Source organism: Anabrus simplex, chromosome 6 (genome assembly GCF_040414725.1).
Source record: "Anabrus simplex isolate iqAnaSimp1 chromosome 6, ASM4041472v1, whole genome shotgun sequence".
Taxonomy (NCBI): domain Eukaryota; kingdom Metazoa; phylum Arthropoda; class Insecta; order Orthoptera; family Tettigoniidae; genus Anabrus; species Anabrus simplex.
This window is the reverse complement of record NC_090270.1, coordinates 261,914,896-261,933,555: the sequence shown is the minus strand read 5'-3', so window position 1 is coordinate 261,933,555 and position 18,660 is coordinate 261,914,896.

Below are 18,660 nucleotides of genomic sequence, written 5' to 3'. Positions count from 1 at the left end.
TGAGTTCTATATTGATAAGATAGTCTGCTCGGATGAATGTCCGTGATAGTTGAAGACCATCTGTAGTTGGTAGAATGACAAGTGGAACTTGTAGAAAGTCCGTAGTAGCAGGATGCTAGTTAGGAGTCGTAGAACTTGCAAGGAACTTGCGGTAAAGTTCATGAATAGCAGAATGCTTGGATTGAAGTAGGAGAACTTGTAGGGAACTTGTGCTAAAGTTCATGAGTAACAGAATGCTAGGACAGGATGCACGACGGCGATACGGGAGACAGGATACATGAGGCAATGTCCTGAGGTGACACCTCCCGACCAGAGTTAGTCCACCTATTCAGAACACTTATTTAAGAGGGTACCTCCGTGTCTGACATACGGTGTAGTCTGATCGCTGGACACTGTGGGAGTGCCTGGAGAGGCGGAAACGTCGCTCAATTTATAGTGCTGGCTGACGTCACAGACGATTACGTCAGTGCACTGCAGTCCACCTCGTGGTCTCTCGAAACGTCGATGCTGGGCGGGCTGCGGAGCTTGCAGGCGGCGGAGGATAAACACAACGGTTTTCTAGCCGTAAGAGGTCCGTAGAAACTAGATTTCTGAACCATATAACCGTCGGAGAAGAAAGTTTTTGAAAATGTTTTAAAGTTCATGTTCACTGACATAGATGGCCCTAGAGAAGGTGTGCAGTTTAAGTAGCTGGGGAAGATGTACCCCAGGTAAAATTATTATTATTATTCACAATAACGCATATAACGAATTCATTTATACCTGATACCACACGTCCTTGGAGTCCAATCCCAGCTGAAACTAGAGACATAGGCAATCCTAGGCTACTTAAGAGGAAATGTTTAATGAGGTACTTAAAACTGCATAAAGTAGAACCAGCTTTTGGGTGGTTAGGCCGCGTGCGTTTTCAGAGTTTCGCCCAGACGTGCCATTTGGGCTCGTCAGCTGGATTGGCACGCCCGTCCAAGACTGTGCTTAGCATTGGCAGACTAACTTCGTGGTCCCGCCTTGTTAGCAAATAGTGATTGCTAATCTCGTAAAGGAGAAATCAATTCTCCGGCGGCCGTGAAAGCTATTTTTGGAATTGTATATAGTAGATTTCGCAAATGTAACACAACTAATATTAACTTCATAATTAATAAGGATAGTTTGATTCTCGTCTCAGCCATCCTCAAAGTGGTTTACCGTGGTTTCCCACTTCTTCTCCAGGCAACTACCGGAATGGTGCCTAACTTCAGGCCACGACCGATTTCTTCCGTCTTCGTTGTTTGTCTCTTCCAATCTTCTTATCCCTCCACATAGCCTGTGAGGCCACCTGGGCGAGGTACTGGTCCTCCTGTCCAGTTTTATCCAGGACCAGATGTATCAAGATGCATAACGCTACCCTTGAGACAGCAGAGGTAGGATCCCTTGCTGAATCCAAGGGAGGAAACCAACCCTGGAGAGTAAACTGACTAAGAGGAAGCCAGAAAGAAAGAAAGAAAGTAAGAAAGAAAGAACGAAATTAATAACGATTGTAGAGGTTAAATTCATTTTTAATGATATTTAGGAATATGACGTTTAACTAATGATTTATTTTATTCTGTAAATTTTTTAACGGTGCTTCATAATACGGTTTGGCATAATAGCAGGCTGATAACCAGAACCCCGCCATATAAGAAAGGCAATAAACTAAACTAAACCTTAACGGACTGAGCTTAAAACATGGAACTTAATGGGAAGTACATTACCAATATATATATATATATATATATATATATAAAATTCATCACACCTCCTTAGAAGAAGGCTACTATCAAGTATGCTCGGGCACTAAAGTTTGAGCGAATCTAGTAAGATATAAAGGTGTGTGGCGAGAAGCACCTCGACGTAAAATAGCTGTGCTTGGTTTAAAATATTCATAGAGTTGAAGAAAGAGAGAGGGTGTGGATTAAGATCCGTGTTCTGTTGAAGTCGGGTGAAGATAATGTAATGGCTCCATAAAAGCAAAAGCCATCACAGCTCCTAACATAGCACGGCCAATTCATTAATAATTTACAACGTGCTCACTTACTTCTCTCTCACTTTGGCCTTTACGTACGTAGGTTGCGTGGATGTGGCTTAATTGTAATACAATTATTATCATTTTTTATATGTTATTTGTTCCGGGCGTCGGCCTAGAAATATCTTTTGCCCCTACTTGCACCATATGTGAGGAGCCTGCGTGTATTTTGTAAATAGTGGAAGTGTAAAGTGTTGAAAGTGACGAAAGGAACGTTAATGACGACACAAACACATAGTCCCCAAGCCAGGGATATTAATCATTTGCAATTAAAAACCCCTGACCCGGCCGGGAATCGAACCCGGGGTCACCGATTATTATCATTAATAGTAACACTAGAAAATTATAGCAACAAGAATAATACTCATAATAATTATACACTTATAGCATTTATTTATTTATTTATTTATTTATTTATTTATTTATTTATTTATTTATTTATTTATTTATTTATTTATTTATTTATTCTCCAAGAGAGATATCAGCTTGCAAATATCAAGTGACCAAAGGGTTCTCAACCCAAAACACTATTCCTTGTATTGTTGAGTATCAGTATGCATAGTTTAGTAATAGGATTGAATCCCTAGCATTGCTACGGTAAAATGTTTGTAATTTGCATCTCAGTTTTATTGTTTATAAGAAGAAACACTGTTCCAGAGACGTTACAGTGCCTTAAAATACAAAAAATCTTTAAAGGTGGTATGTGGGTTGATAGGAATGCCCGTGTGCATAATTTAATGAAAGAACGATTCTATTTAAGTTTTATTGTCCATACATTCCAATGAATAATGTGATCACCTGTGGATTATGGTTAAAGGGATATTCAAAGATAGAGGTTTAAATCCCTATCATTGTGGAAAGGGTGAAGGATCACTATCAATGCGGTTTCGAGGGATAGAACAACAGATTTACAGAAAAAAGAAATAATTTTGTTGAATTTAAAAGTTGTAAAACAGAGAACAAGCAATGAATGTAAAAATTATGAATATTTAACATTGAAAAGGCCATGAAAAGCAATTCAAGAACAATCTAAAAAGGAGGATTAAGACCTGACACTGAAAGGTAGATAAGACTGCGTTATTTACAAGAACGCCATGAGGCAATTGAACAACATTCAAACAAATTAAGATACAGGTCGTAAATAAGTGGCGTGGGAAAAGGCAGTGAAGCTACAGACAAACTTTATAAGAGGCCATGAAAGGCAATTCAAGAACAATCAAAATAGACATTTAGAAGGCAACACTGAGGTGCAATGCCAAAATATTCTAATGAAAATGAACAGCAACGTAAAGTTTGGTAAGTTGAAAAAGTTACAAGGTATGAGTTCTCAATAAATAATCTCCTTGTTTATCATATTCATATTTACACCTACATCAAGTGCCTCAAAAAATAGTTGAAAAGTTACAAGTGATGAGTATCTTCTATCATAATATTTGCAATTACAACATGAAAATGGCAAAGTGCCGCAATGAATGCTTGAAATGGAATGCAAAGTCCTTTAAACCTTCAGACTGAAGGGATTAATTTCCAAAGTAAATGTAGGTAGCAAACCCATTTGTAGTTGCCCAGAGATCTGGGCTTTCACTCCTGATGAGGAAGTTTATTCCAGAACGTGGTAACTTCAAAAGCCCTCAGTAGCGAGTAGCTGAGGCGGAGAAATAATCTTGACAATCACGGTGCAGCGATAATTCAAAGGCCTGTAGCGTAGCGCATAGTGCGAGAGCTCGGTGTGCGTCAAGTAGGTACACTGTTGCAGAGAAAATAAGATACTTCTAGCGAAGAGCAGAGTTCCAGCGCTCGATGTGTAATGTATCAAGTGGTCACTGGGAGAAGTTGGTAAGTCTTGAGTAGAGAAGTTCCGTCTGGTGATTACACTACAAAGCTTGAGAGTTATAGCATTCCGGCGGGCGGTGGATCAGCCCGAGTAGTGCTGGTTGACGAAATTGTTGAAGCTGTCCAAGCAGTCGGTCGAGCACAGTCCTTATACGGAGAGTAATGCGCGGCGTATAACACAGTAAAACGTAACGCTGAAACAAACTAAATTTAAATTGTAGAGCCATAGTAAACAAATAAAGGAGAAAATCTTGTGTAAGCCTTAAAAGAAGAGAAACTCAATAATAAATGATAAAAGAAGTAAATAACACTGCAAAATAAGAAATAATAACTGCTGAAGGTTACATTATATCATTCGCAGCCAATAACAAGGCAAGTGGCCGGCTACGTCACAGTAACGAAGACAGAAAGACTTCGAACAGAAGTTCGACATGTTAAACCAGCAATTTCTTGTGCAGTCTGACGTAAGTCACTGAAGGAGCCGGGTCGCAGTCGGCGACTCGAAAGAGATGATGAAAGCATAACATAAAGGTACGAGCCTAAGCTCAAATTTAAATAAGTGATGTATTGTAATTAGAGCAACCATCAATCACGATTTAAAGGAATAACTACAATATATTCGTGGAAACACGAACAACATGCAAGATACTGTATAGAATAGCCAGCTGTATGGCAAGAAATAAAGGTTTCATAAGGTTTCACGTGAGAAATAAATATTTTTAAAAAGAAAGAGAGAAAGAAAGAAAGAAAGAAAGAAAGAAAGAAAGAAAGAAAGAAAGAATCATTTGAATGGAATTGAATACTGCAACTGTATTCCAAACCTTACAACAATCTAACTAACAAAATCACTATGTTTACAAGAGCAAACACTGTGTACGAAGCTGCACTTAGTTTCACATTTCCTTTCAAGTTCAGGAATCCTAAATACTCCATCTTTATCGAATTCTTTGGGGGGTCTATTGCCCCAATAACATGCTTCCATTCATAGAACAGTTTATTACATTGATACATTTTTCTGACTACCTTTTGAATAACATATGGTCACGAGAATAAACACTTGACAACAGAGTAACCAAAATGGTGGGAATATCTATGAAATTTGTTCAAGGCATGCTTTGAAATTCCATCTACTGGACTATGCCAAAATTGTCGCCATAAGATCTGTCTGTGTCGGTGCGACGTAAACAAATTGTAAAAATAAAAAATGCCAATACTACCCAGCTACTGTTACGTTTCTGTCCACCAGATGGGGGTAAATCCCTTTTCCCTCTGGTGCAATGTAACCCCTGAAGTTGCAAAGTATACTCCGTTTCACCTTATTATTATTATTATTATTATTATTATTATTATTATTATTATTATTATTATTATTATTATTATTATTTAGGCCACCTGAGGACCGGGTTAATTTGTATCAGGTGCGTTTCTTGTGGTCGGTCTTCTTGCTCAGTATTATTTCGTTCTCATACTTCGAAACTTTCTTGGCTCTTCTGTCCATGACGATCTTTTTCTGGGACTTGTTCCATCCTGAAACCCTGGGTAAGCATGATTTTTTTATATTTTAAAATCACTCTGTTGTATATCTCTGGTTCCTGTATTCCCATTTCTTCTACATCCTTTTGCACCTTTTGGATCCAGCGCACACTGGTTCTCTTGTTCACAAGAACCTGTATTATTTGCAGTGTTTACATCCACTGGTCCATTCTCAGGATGTGTCCGAAGAACACTCTCCTTATTTTCCGTATGATGTCCGAGATTTTCTTTATCTTTATATACAGCTCTTAGTTCCCTCCTCTTCTAAATTGGCCATCGTCTGTTCTTCGCGGTCCCAAAATCTTTCTGGTAATCTTTCGTTCCACCATTTCTAATCTCTTACGTACTCCTGTTCTTACTAGGTTACGGGTTTCTGTTGCGTATAAGGCTTCAGGGAATCACTGTCCGGTAATGTCTCAATTTTGCATTAATCGAAATATTCTTCCTGTAGACGTTCGTAGTTAGATCATTATCATTACTTCGCTAAGGTTTGAGAGAAACCAGGGGTCAATTACGTCATGGTTGTTTATTTTAGCAGTATCTGGTTAATTATTTTCGGTTGGGGACTGGGTGTTCATCTTCATACTTACATTTTTGTTTACACAGACTAAACAGGCCACAATAAGAGTCATCACAGGAATAATTAGTACATCCTCTTCACCGAGCTCAATAGCTGCAGTCGCTTAAGTGCGGCCAGTATCCAGTAATCGGGAGATAGTGGGTTCGAGCCCCACTGTCAGCAGCCCTGAAGATGGTTTTACGTGTTTTCCCATTTTCACACGAGGCAAATGCCGGGGCTGTACCTTAATTAAGGCCACGGCCGCTTCCCTCCAATTCCTAATCCTTTCCTATCCCATCGTCGCCATAAGACCTATCTGTGTCGATGCGACGTAAAGCAAATACCAACATACATACATACATACATACATACATACATACATACATTATCATTATAGACTGTTATGCCTTTCAGCGTTCAGTTTGCAAGCCTCTGAGAATTTAGTAAACGTCCCCACAGTCCTCGATTTGCAACTAGTGTTGTGGCCTCATTTAGTTCTATACCTCTTATCTTTAAATCGTTAGAAACCGAGTCTAACCATCGTCGTCTTGGTCTCCCTCTACTTCTCTTACCCTCCATAACAGAGTCCATTATTCTCCTAGGTAACCTATCCTCCTCCATTCGCCTCACATGACTCCACCACCGAAGCCGGTTTATGCGTACAGCTTTATCTATCGAGTGCATTCCTAAATTAGCCTTTATCTCCTCATTCCGGGTACCCTCCTGCCATTGTTCCCACATGTTTGTACCAGCAATCATTCTTGCTACTTTCATGTCTGTTACTTCTAACTTATGAATAAGATATCCTGAGTCCACCCAGCTTTTGCTCCCGTAAAGCAAAATTGGTCTGAAAACAGACCGATGTAAAGATAGTTTCGTCTGGGAGCTGACTTCCTTCTTACAGAATACTGCTGATCGCAACTGCGAGCTCACTGCATTAGCATTACTACACCTTGATTCAATCTCACTTGCTATATTACCATTCTGGGAGAACACACAACCTAAATACTTGAAATTACCAAAAATTATCAAATACAAAAAAAAAAAAAAAAAAAAAAATCTTCTTAGGCTTGGTGCGTTACGAAGGGCTTTCAGCCGTAAAACTGGATTTGATCCATTCGTAATGTCGACTCAAAGTAATTTAAAAATGGGGAAATTAATTATTGTCTTATTCTTATTCTTATTCTTATTCTTATTCTTATTCTTATTCTTATTATTCTTATTCTTATTTCCGTCTCCATGGATAAAGGGTTAGCATGCTCCACTTTGACCAAAGGGGTTCCAGTTCGATTCCCGGCTGTGTTGGGGATTTTAAATTTCTTTCCTCTTAATCCGTTTACTCTTCAAGGTTGGTTTCACCCTCGGAGTCAGCGAGGGATCCCGCGTATACCGCCTCAGGGGCAGTGTCCTGGAGCGTGAGACTTCGGGTCGGGGGATACAACTATGGGGGGACCAAGTACTTCGCCCAGGTGACCTCACATTCTATACTGAACAGGGGCCTTGTGGGGAGATGGGAAGATCGGAAGGGATAGAGAAGGAAGTGGCCGTGATCTTAAGTTAGGTACTATCCCGGCATTTACCTGGAGGAGAAGTGGGAGACCACGGAAAACCACTTCGAGGATATCTACTCAGTTGATCTTACGAGGATGAGTAGACCCCGTCCAGACCTCGTACCACTTTTCAAATTTCGTGGCAGAGCCGCGAATGGAATCCGGGCCTCCGGGATTGGTAACTAATCATACTAACTACTACACCACAGAGACTGACAGTTCTAAATTTCATTGGTTAATTCCTTTTCTTCAGGAACTGGGTGTTTGTGCCGTCTTAAACACTAGAATTCATTTTAGGTAGGGCCTCATCCTCACAGACGCCCAGGTCGTCTATAGCGTTCAACTCGAATGATCCGCATCAGGCCCCTCCGGAAACTACACGCCATTATATTATTATTATTGTTATTATTATTATTATTATTAATAATAATAATAATACTCGGGCTGACTAGTTAAGACACTCGAGCGCTAGCCTTCTGAGTCCATCCTGACCGGTTCAATCCTGGTTCAGCCCAATGGTATTTGCAGGTGCTCAAATACATCAACTTCGTGTCTGCAGATTTATTGGAACGTAAAAACTTATGCGGGACAAAATTCCGGCACTTTCCAGTGTGTCCATGTGGTGTTGATTTCACCGCGGCCCACTTCCTCACTGAGTGCGCCTATGTCTCCCAACTAAGACGGAACCTCTGCCGGCAGGAAACACTCGAACTCATACTAGTTGATAATAATAATGTTGATCTCGTCATTTGGTTTATTGTGTGAGAGTGGATTAATCAGTCACATATACATTTCAAGTACTCAGTGAGCTTGTGCTTCCAGTTGATTTCGTATCCAATTCAGCTTTACAAAATCATTTATGTATTATTTTCTCATCTTATTTTTATTACAATAATATTTTTATGTCTTCTGCTTTACGTTACACTCACTACTTTTGCGGTTTTCGGGGACGACGAGGTGCCAGAGTTTAGTCCCGTAGGAGTTCTTTTATGTGCCAGTAAATCTACCTATATGAGGCTGACGTATTTGAGCACCTTCAAATACCATGGGACTGAGCCACGATCAAACCTGCGAAGTTCGGGTTAGAAGGCCAGCGCTTCAATCCTTTGAGCCACTCTACCTGATATTTTTATTACATTTAGTATGCAAAGAGTGGAAAGTTTTCGCGTGGTACTTCCACTTAACACAACCACCATCACATCTTCTGGATTAAAAACAACACACCACACTACCAACTACCACAGGAACACGCAATAGTGAATATATATACTCCCACATACGGATAGCGTCAGGAAGGACATCTATCTGGTCTTGAAATAGGGCCAGACACCGATAATCTGCGAGAAAGGCAAGAAAGGGGGAAAAGAAATATCTTTGAAATTACATAATGAGATTATCTTCCAGCAAGCAATGTCTGAATCATTGAGATGATAAATGTGTCAGGTACCACTTCATTTACTACGTGGGTTGTAATGTCGCTAGTGGTAACTGTTTAAGTACTACGAAGACTAATATACCCCTGTTTCAAACTTTTAGTGCTATTGTGTGGAGTGACCAATGGTACCGGTAAATTGCACCCACCGCCATCCCTTAGTTGGTTGAGCACAGGAACAGAGTGATCTACTGTCTAAAGAATAGCTGGAAATGGTTTTGAACAGAGTACAACGTAGTAATTTATTTTACATATAGGTGAAATGGAAGTCACAATTGAAGTAAGGGAATAATATGGAATTTCTCATCTCCATTGACTGAACAACTGAACCACAGCAGTATGTGACATAAACTCGAATATATTGTCTTGAAATATTATAGGTCTGCTTGTACAGGAAGCATTTTCGATTTTCTTTCTCAAAGCCAGTCAGAAATGATATTGCTAAAATCTAGCGAAACACATACTCGGCAGTTTGCATAGTAGGGCATGAGTGACTATTACACAAGCTGTGGTTGTATATGTATTTCAATTGTATATATAAAATATTGGACATTCAGAGTAGCAAAGAAGATTAAAGCACATAAAACTGAACGCTTGCTTGTTATTGTAACATTACGGATCTGGTTATTTATTTATTTATTTATTTATTTATTTATTTATTTATTTATTTATTTATTTATTTATTTATTTATTTGTTTGTTTCTTTCTTTCTTTCCTTCTTTCTTTATGTATGTATGTATGTATGTATGTATTTATTTATTTATTTATTTATTTATTTATGTATGCATTTATTTATGTATTTATTTATTTATTTATTTGTTTGTTTGTTTGTTTGTTTGTTTGTTTGTTTGTTTGTTTGTTTGTTTGTTTGTTTGTTTGTTTCTTTCTTTCTTTCTTTCTTTCTTTCCTTCTTTCTTTATGTATGTATGTATGTATGTATGTATGTATGTATGTATGTATGTATGTATGTATGTATGTATGTATGTATGTATTTATTTATTTATTTATTTATTTATTTATTTATTTATTTATTTATTTATTTATTTATTTATTTATTTATTTATTTATTTATTTATTTAACGCGATCAGGCCCATAGGACCTCTTGCTTGGCCTACCCAAGGGTATTAAGCTTCCGTAGCCTTCTGTGGTCTTCCATCCTAGCCACATGCCCAGCCCAGTGCAATCGCTTGTGTCTAATGGTCGCTGCTATGTTGGAATCTCGATACATTTCTTCTAGCTCACGATTGTTTCGGATCCTCCGTTCACCCGTGTTTGCGTCCACCACCGGATAGAAGACTTTTCGTAAAATGGTTCTTTCAAATACGAGGTTTATGCCTACGCTGCTTTGGGATACTCCGCGACGCACGGCGATATAGTACAATGGGCTGGATCAGGGTTTCGTACAGCAGCATCTTGAACTGTTCTGAGAGAATTTTGGAGCGGAGCAATTGTGTTAAGCTGTAGAAAAATCGGTTTCCTCTCTGGATCCTGGCGTTGATTTCCCGCTTCGCATGACGAGTCGCCATTGAAAAGCGTTCCTAGGTAATTGAATTCGCGGAATATCCTGTAGGACCAATCTCCTACGCCTAGTAACTGTACCTGTCCAGTACCTTGATCTCGCCTTCGAACCATAACGAGATAATCGGTCTTAGCTTCGTTTATGAGGAGCCCGAATCCACCGGCGACCGTTCCCAGTGCTCTGTTCATTTGTATAAACTCCTCCTCAGAGCTTGTGAGTAAGATATCGTCTCCGTAGGCTTAGTGCATCAAGTTCTTCTCTTCGACTCTGATCACTTCGATTTTCTCTCGGAAAGTCTCACGTATTATTTTTTCGAGGGCAAATTTGATTACTTTCTGTTGTTTTGGAGACACCCTGTGGAGGGATTTCATAAATAAGATCCATGTGAATAAATGTGAAACACAACAAATTGAATTAATATTGACAAATCAAATCATGAACTGTTAAATCTGTTCTATTCAAATGCTCACATATCCTCACCAGTGGTAAATTGCTTCGAGTTTTCGACATGGAATGTCTACAGTAGAACGGTTGCCGTGTTGTTTTCAACTTTACCCCAGAAAAAAGTGCACTGTCATTTGTTACAGGGCTCATTTATTCATTCAGAAATGCTTGTTGATAACATTGTGCGCAGGTGACAACGCGCCTTCCATTGATTGGAATAAAATATCTTCACAATTGTTCAAAGGCGAGTTGGCTGCCCAGTTTGAGTCTTATCTTAAATCTCGCATTCCGGAGATTATGGGTTCAACCCCCCCCCCCCTACCACAGTCCTGAAGATGGTTTCCCATTTTCACACTAGACTTATGCGGAGGTTGTAAGTAACCTTATTTAAGAACATGTCCGCTGCGTTCCTATTTCTACCCCTTTCCGATCCTATCATCGCTGAACCTCTTACACAGAGTAAGTTGGCCACGCGAGTTGGTTCACGCACCTGTGTGCTTTTACTCGGGACATGGTGGGCTCGAATACCATCAGTGGCAGCGCTGAAGATGGATTCCCATTTTCACAAAAGGCAAATTTTGGGACTGTACCTCAATTAAAGCCGCGGCCACTGCCATCCCAATCATATCACTTTCCTCCCATCCTTCCGCCGCCGAAAACCTTTGATTTGTTAGCGCGACGTTAATTAAACGCCATGTACAAAACCATTAAAAACAAATAAAACAGTATTTTCCTTCATCATGTTGCGGGGTAGGAGGTGGTGAGAACGCCATCTAATCTGCCTACTAACTGCGTTATCCTTCCATTCCAGTGCACTATAATGCATCACGGCCTTATCGAACGCCATCTGTCTCGCCATATATATTGCCTTTGGGCACCGCTGTATACTGTAATTGAATCTTTATCAAGAACGGTTGGTTTTCGATTTACATTTATGTTCATACATCTTAGGGCACACGGGGAAGCGAACAAGATTAATCTTTCCTAGAAATGAACTGATTGCCTTCGGGGAACTTGAATTAAATATATTTTCCATAAAATAGACAGTTTAGTTTTCATATGCTAGAAATTTCGCATAATCTCCTTGTTATGAAAAGGAATTTAAATAGCTTTTCGAATAGTAATTTACTCTTACAAAAGGGAAAAGTATGAAGGACGAGGGGTGAATATTAAGTAGACGTTTCAGCTCGTCGTACTGGAGCCAATCTGAGCTAAAGCCCTCTCCAAATATCTTGCTTCACACATCCAGAGCATACTGCTTATAAATAGTTAACTGGTCGTCGCGATGGACATCAAAGGAAGCTTAAGCCACGAGATCTCCCGGACGGGCTATCGCGGTTACTAGGCAACCTCTACCACGTAGAACAAACAACTGTCGCCTTTGGAGGTGAATAATTTACGGGTTAATCTGATGTTAGGAACAGAGAAAGCGCCTGTCTCGTGGATTAACGTGATGCGAGTGCTTTGTTACATTACTGGTGATGAAAATTGACGTAGTCCTAGTCTGAAGCAACCCTGAAGTATGTATATAAATTGTCCTGTCCACAGGGAGCTCAATATACAGGCCTGTATTCTGCAATCCTCTTCAGTTGCTGGAGGTTTCCTGTTATCCTAGCACTGCCCACTACCTGATACCTTCTCCAGTCCCTTCCTTTCCAGCTGTTCATCATTCCTTATAGTTGGTTCACCAACAAACATTCTCTTCGCTACCAGTACCGAAGCCATTCTCTCTTTCCTATTTTGTATCATTTCTCTTCCCACCAACTCTCTAAAAACACCCCCTCATTTTTATTCCCTTTACGAAAGTTATCCTCCCCACTTTCATCCACAACCACATCTAAAATTCTGTCAGACTCCTACCTCAATGTTCAGATATCGGCTTAAAACAGCTCTGCGTTCCAACCTGAAGTATTAAACCAAAGGAAAACGAGAATAATTCGTTTGAAATAGTCATGCATGGTAGATGAGGTAGATTTTAGCCATATTTTTGGACATCGAATTCCTTTTTTTGGTTTTTGAATTCGTGTGGCTATAGCCTGGTGTACCAATACATATTCCCCACACTTCCGCACGTACTACAAACAGTACAGTAACACTTATCATCAATACCAGATTTCTTTTGTATGCACATATCCTTCCACCAACGCACAGATGCATGGAGGGTAGCATCTGCCGTGTACAGGGTACATTATTATTGTACTGGAAGATAGTGTTGTATGTGGTGTGTGAGTCGCAGCGATGTCGGGATCAGCACAAACACCCAGTCCCCAAGTCAAGGAAATTAACCATTTAAAAATCTCCGACCTCACCGGGAATAGAACCCGGAGTCCTCTGAACCTAAGAACTCTGCACTAACCATTCAGATAAGGAGCTGAACCCTTTCCATGGAGGGGAAAGGGATGATTAGCTCAGATGAAGCGTTGTTCTTATGCTTATACCTAGAGCGCTGCGCAATTATGCAAAATATTATCCGCATCTGCACTTCCTTCATCCGCGAATTGTTATCCGCGAATATTGCAACTGAAAATGAAAACCTACAACCTGTTTTCCAGTCATTGACCGGGTCAGGTATGGAATGAATGAAGCAGATATAGGCTATTAATACGATGGGGTCGCAACTTCCAAAGTGATTTATTAATGACTGATAGATGCTATGACATGAGAATGGAGAGTGTTGCTGGAATGAAAGATGACAGGGAAAACCGGAGTACCCAGAGAAAAACCTGTCACGCCTCCGCTTTGTCCAGCACAAATCTCACATGGAGGGACCGGGATTTGAACAACGGTATCCAGCGGTGAGAGGCCGAAGTGCTGCCCTCTGAGCCACGGAGAATATTGCAACTATTTAACTATAATACAACCAAGGTATTCAAACAGACCTATGTGTTAAAATAATGCAATAGACCTGATACCTGGCACTCGCCATGTCAAAATGTCAGGCTTATGAGGAATTTACTCTTGCGACAGTTTCCGACATATTGAGCGGTTCTCTTTCGGAACCTTTGTTCCTTCCACTAATAATAATAATAATCGTATGGCCTCAGCTACCGTTTGCAGACATTTCGATTTGACGCCATCTGGCTGTCTGCTCGTCAACTTCGACGTTCCGGTTTACTCTGTCTGCCATCTAGCGGACCTAGAGTAAACCGGATCTCTCTTGGGCGTCTATGGCTGAGATTTAATTAATTTTGTCGGGTAAATACCAAATGTATCACCAGAGTTCTTTTACATGCCGACATCGTACGACATGGAGTGTCGAATGGACTTTTTTCCGCCCTTCAAAAATCCGACTACCTCTGCCGGGTTAGAACCCGCTATCTTGGGATCCGGAGGCCGACACTCTACCACGGATCCACAGAGGCACTAATTGCGGGCAAAAGCCAGTTAGGCTTCGGTCAGATTTACGGCTTTTCCAGGTTCTTTATATATCACCACTCTCCCGTTTAAGTATTGTCTTACCTTAAGCAACAATAACCGCATGAAATGTATGAAAGACTGACTTATTGAGATTTCTCGAGTATAACTGAGTGAAAATAAACATATTTATGCAGAAATGATCAGCAAAATTATTTACACTGCCATAGACTTTGCATCCAACAAGACACTAACTTCGTGGATATTCGCGGTTAAAACCGCGAATATCTCCGTCCGTTCAGGGCTCTACTTTTTCCGTGCGTAATACGTAACAGGCATCCTGTTAACGCAGTTGCCGGGACGAAACCTCCTATGTGATAATATTTTTGAAGATATACTGACCCGCAGCACATACATTATGAAGAGCGAGAATGCCTTGACAATATTCACACAATATTGCACCTCAGATGACAGAACCTTACCGGCCAAAGTACTAAGCTGAAATATTTCACATAGGAGGTTCTGACCCGGCAGTGACGTAAATAATACCGTTGTTATTTTTATAGGGGATGCGAGAGTGAATTTGATATCGTTGCTGGCTTCTCATCAATATCTCGTTCCTTCCTCGTTATCTCCCCTTATCCGAGTATCATTTTTACGTAACACATCCAGACGCATCCTCTTCGCAGACTCAGCCACACCAAACCCCATGACGCAACTGCCCGAAAAGGACATGACCTACCAAGCGACGGCTGCTCAACCCGATGGCCTGCAGATTATGAGGTGTCTTATGGTCAGCATGACGAATCCTCTCTGCCATTATTCTTGGCTTCCTAGATCGGGGCCGCCATCTCACCGTCAGATAGCTCGTCAATTGTAATCACGTAAGCTGAGTGGATCTCGAACTAGCACTCAGATCCAGGTAAAATATCTGACCTGGCCGGGAATCGAACCTGGGACCTCCGAATAAGAGACATGTTACCCCTACACCGCGAGGCAGGCCTTTTTCCCTTAAGCCACATTAATACTTATGACACCCTGTCGAATTCAATTTCATTTGGTTTATTGTTTGAATTACGTTAATATACATTAACTAAAGTTTGTGTATGGGTGAAATATCTCTCTAAATATAGTCACCTTGTTTGTAGAAGCAAGTGTCTCGTCACTCTTTGACGGAAACTCCGAAGCATGGTTAGCGGCAGTTAGACACTTCAACGGTGTCTCGCACCCATCATTGCTAGCGCATCGGCATCCCTTGGTTGTTTCTTTCATTTTCTCACCAGGCTCTCCACTGTGTCCACGGGGACAATATTTTGCCACAGTGGATGCATCCATTCCATGCTCTGACGTTTTCTCTCTGGCTTTCATGTTTCACCTCCAGTGATGATCCGTTTCATAAACGTTTCACCTTAGTTAGCATGACGGTCCCGTAGATGCTGACAGATTCTCACACGATCATGGAGTGGTTTTGGAACCCATCTCAATAGACCCTTTGCGAAAGTTAACCTTGTTACGCATGATTTCATACACAGAACCATCAACAGTCACTCGTCTGTTATTCAGGATCATATCACGCATTGTTCAATATTGCCATCAATTACGGCTGCAGATGGACGCCCGGATCTTTCCTCATCCTTCACGCTCGTGTGACCCAGTTTGAACTGTTCAATCCACTGGTAAATAGTTCGCTGTGGCAAAACATTATCCCCATATTGTGCTGAAAGTCTTCTATGAATTTCGGCTCCTGGTACACGCTCAGACCACAAAAAACGGACTACGGATCACTGTTCTTCCTTGGTGCAAACAGTGTGTGGCGCGGCCATCTCTACGTCGCAACAGCACGAGTTGTACTGATCTGATAACACTGAAACCTACCACAAACATAGACAATGCTGCTGTCTAGCGGCTGGTGAGCACATAACGCCATAGGGACAACCTGAAGACAATTATAGCAAAATTGTTGATACTTATTGACTTGCCTACGTATCTAAGAACTACCTGCAAGAAGAGGAAGACCTAAAGACACGTGGAGGAGATCATGTGAAATATTTATTAGAAACAGAATTATACCTCCGTAGTGAGCTGTAATAAATTTTCTCAGATAAAACGAAATGTGTGACTAATGATCCTTTACTGTGCTGACATACAAAAATATCAAGTACGAAATGGGCTTCCTTACGGCGACACTCCGGAGATAAGAATCGACAGTTTGGTCATTTTGGCAACATTTTTCTTATGGATGAAACTGAAAGGATTGACTTTCTTTTTTCTTGCCACGAAGTTATTCCGGTGAATTCGAACAATTTATCTCTGTAATAATGCTTTGTTTGCCAATTGTAATTTTACATTGAAATGCCATTTTTACTCCCATAATATTCTGCCAAATGTAACACAATTTGTATGGTATATGTATCACAGCTATACAGGGTGAAGCGAAATTCGCGCACTCGGGCGTCGCAGTGCGACTCCTCACATGCCAGCAATAAAAAAAAAAAATGTCTCTCACAAAAGTCCGTCCTGCAGGGAGCAAAAGGCCGTTGAAGAGTGGCAATCTGGCAACACTGTAACCACATGTAGCGTAACCACCTCTGTTAGCACTTAATAGTTGTGCTGTAGAGTTGGAGTAGTGGATTGGGTTTTGGGTTAGCATGCAGGAGGTCGAGGGTTCGATCCTGCGTTGAGGCTTATGTTTTTGATTTAGTAAATGTAGTCCAGGTGGTATGGTATCTGGCATCTTAATCGTCAGCAGCGATTGCAGCGGATTCTCTGCAATTAGGTACTACGATCCTAGAAATGGACGAACATTCGTTTTCATTGGTCAGGTTTGAAAGCCGCCCTTTCCACGTCGTGAGCGTGAATTTTTTTCGCACCACTTCATCTACTAGATGCGCTACAACGTGTTCAGCATTACTAAACTTTGTAAATGTAGGATACATGTGACCTACGAATCGGTGTCTTACTGTGTTACTGTATGTAATGTCCGATGGAAATTAGCAAATATAAAAAAGCGCATCAACCCAGGATCGAACCCTCGACCTCCTGCGTGCTAACCCAAAGCTCGATCCACTGCTCGAACTGTACTGCCCGACTAATACGTGCTGACAGAGGTAGTTAACCTACACGTTGTTACAGTGTTGCCAGATTTCCAATCTTCAGCGACCTTTTTCTCCCGGATATACTCGCAGGACGAACTTTTGTGAGAGACACTTTTTTATTGCTGGCATGTGAGGAGTCGCGCTGCGACGCCCGAGTGCGCGAATTTCGCTTCACCCTGTATTAAGAAACCTCATATGGAATTTATGATTGCGGATATTTTTAATGTAGTAAGGATTTTTAAGTCCAAAATATTAGAACGAAAATAATTACACAAACTTTAGTACGACATATTTGATTCTATAAATTATGTACAGAAAAATCGATACATTGTGCTTTTAAAAGGTGTATTATCTACTTGATACATTATAAAATAATAAGGAAAATGTAGAACGCATATATTACTGAAATTAATGATTTTCCTGTGCATATTGCCATAAAACCTTCACCAACAATAAATATAACATAGAAATAATAGAATGACGGCCAAATCTTGCAAATGAAGCGGTGGCAACTCCACACCTGGAGCATATTGTTCATCTTTCACTCTAGCAGGTCCATCTGAAACTCGAGAAAAATTATAATTTACTTGAAGCAACTTGTGTCCGCCTCTGCGGTGTAGTGGTTAGCGTGATTAGCTGCCACCCCCGGAGGCCCGGGTTCGATTCCCGGCTCTGCCACGAAATTTGAAAAGTGGTACGAGGGCTGGAACGGGGTCCACTCAGCCTCGGGAGGTCAAATGAGTAGAGGTGGGTTCGATTCCCACCTCAGCCATCCTGGAAGTGGTTTTCCGTGGTTTCCCACTTCTCCTCCAGGCGAATGCCGGGATGGTACCTAACTTAAGGCCACGGCCGCTTCCTTCCCTCTTCCTTGCCTATCCCTTCCAATCTTCCCATCCCTCCACAAGGCCCCTGTTCAGCATAGCAGGTGAGGCCGCCTGGGCGAGGTACTGGTCATACTGCCCAGTTGTATCCCCCGACCAAGAGTCTGAAGCTCCAGGACACTGCCCTTGAGGCGGTAGAGGTGGGATCCCTCGCTAAGTCCGAGGGAAAAACCGAACCTGGAGGGTAAACAGATGATGATGATGATGATGATGAAGCAACTTGTAAGGCCTACCATCAGCCGTGCTCAAGGGAGAGAGGAATTAATGCGTAGCATCGACTTATTCCATCGAATACGCCTAGGGATTCAGTGAAATTGCGCCTAGTTCAAAGTGCTACTGGTACTAATATTTTTATTGAACTGTGTAGAGACTAACTGATAATTGCCAATAAAGAGTAACTATCCAATTCAAAAAAGTT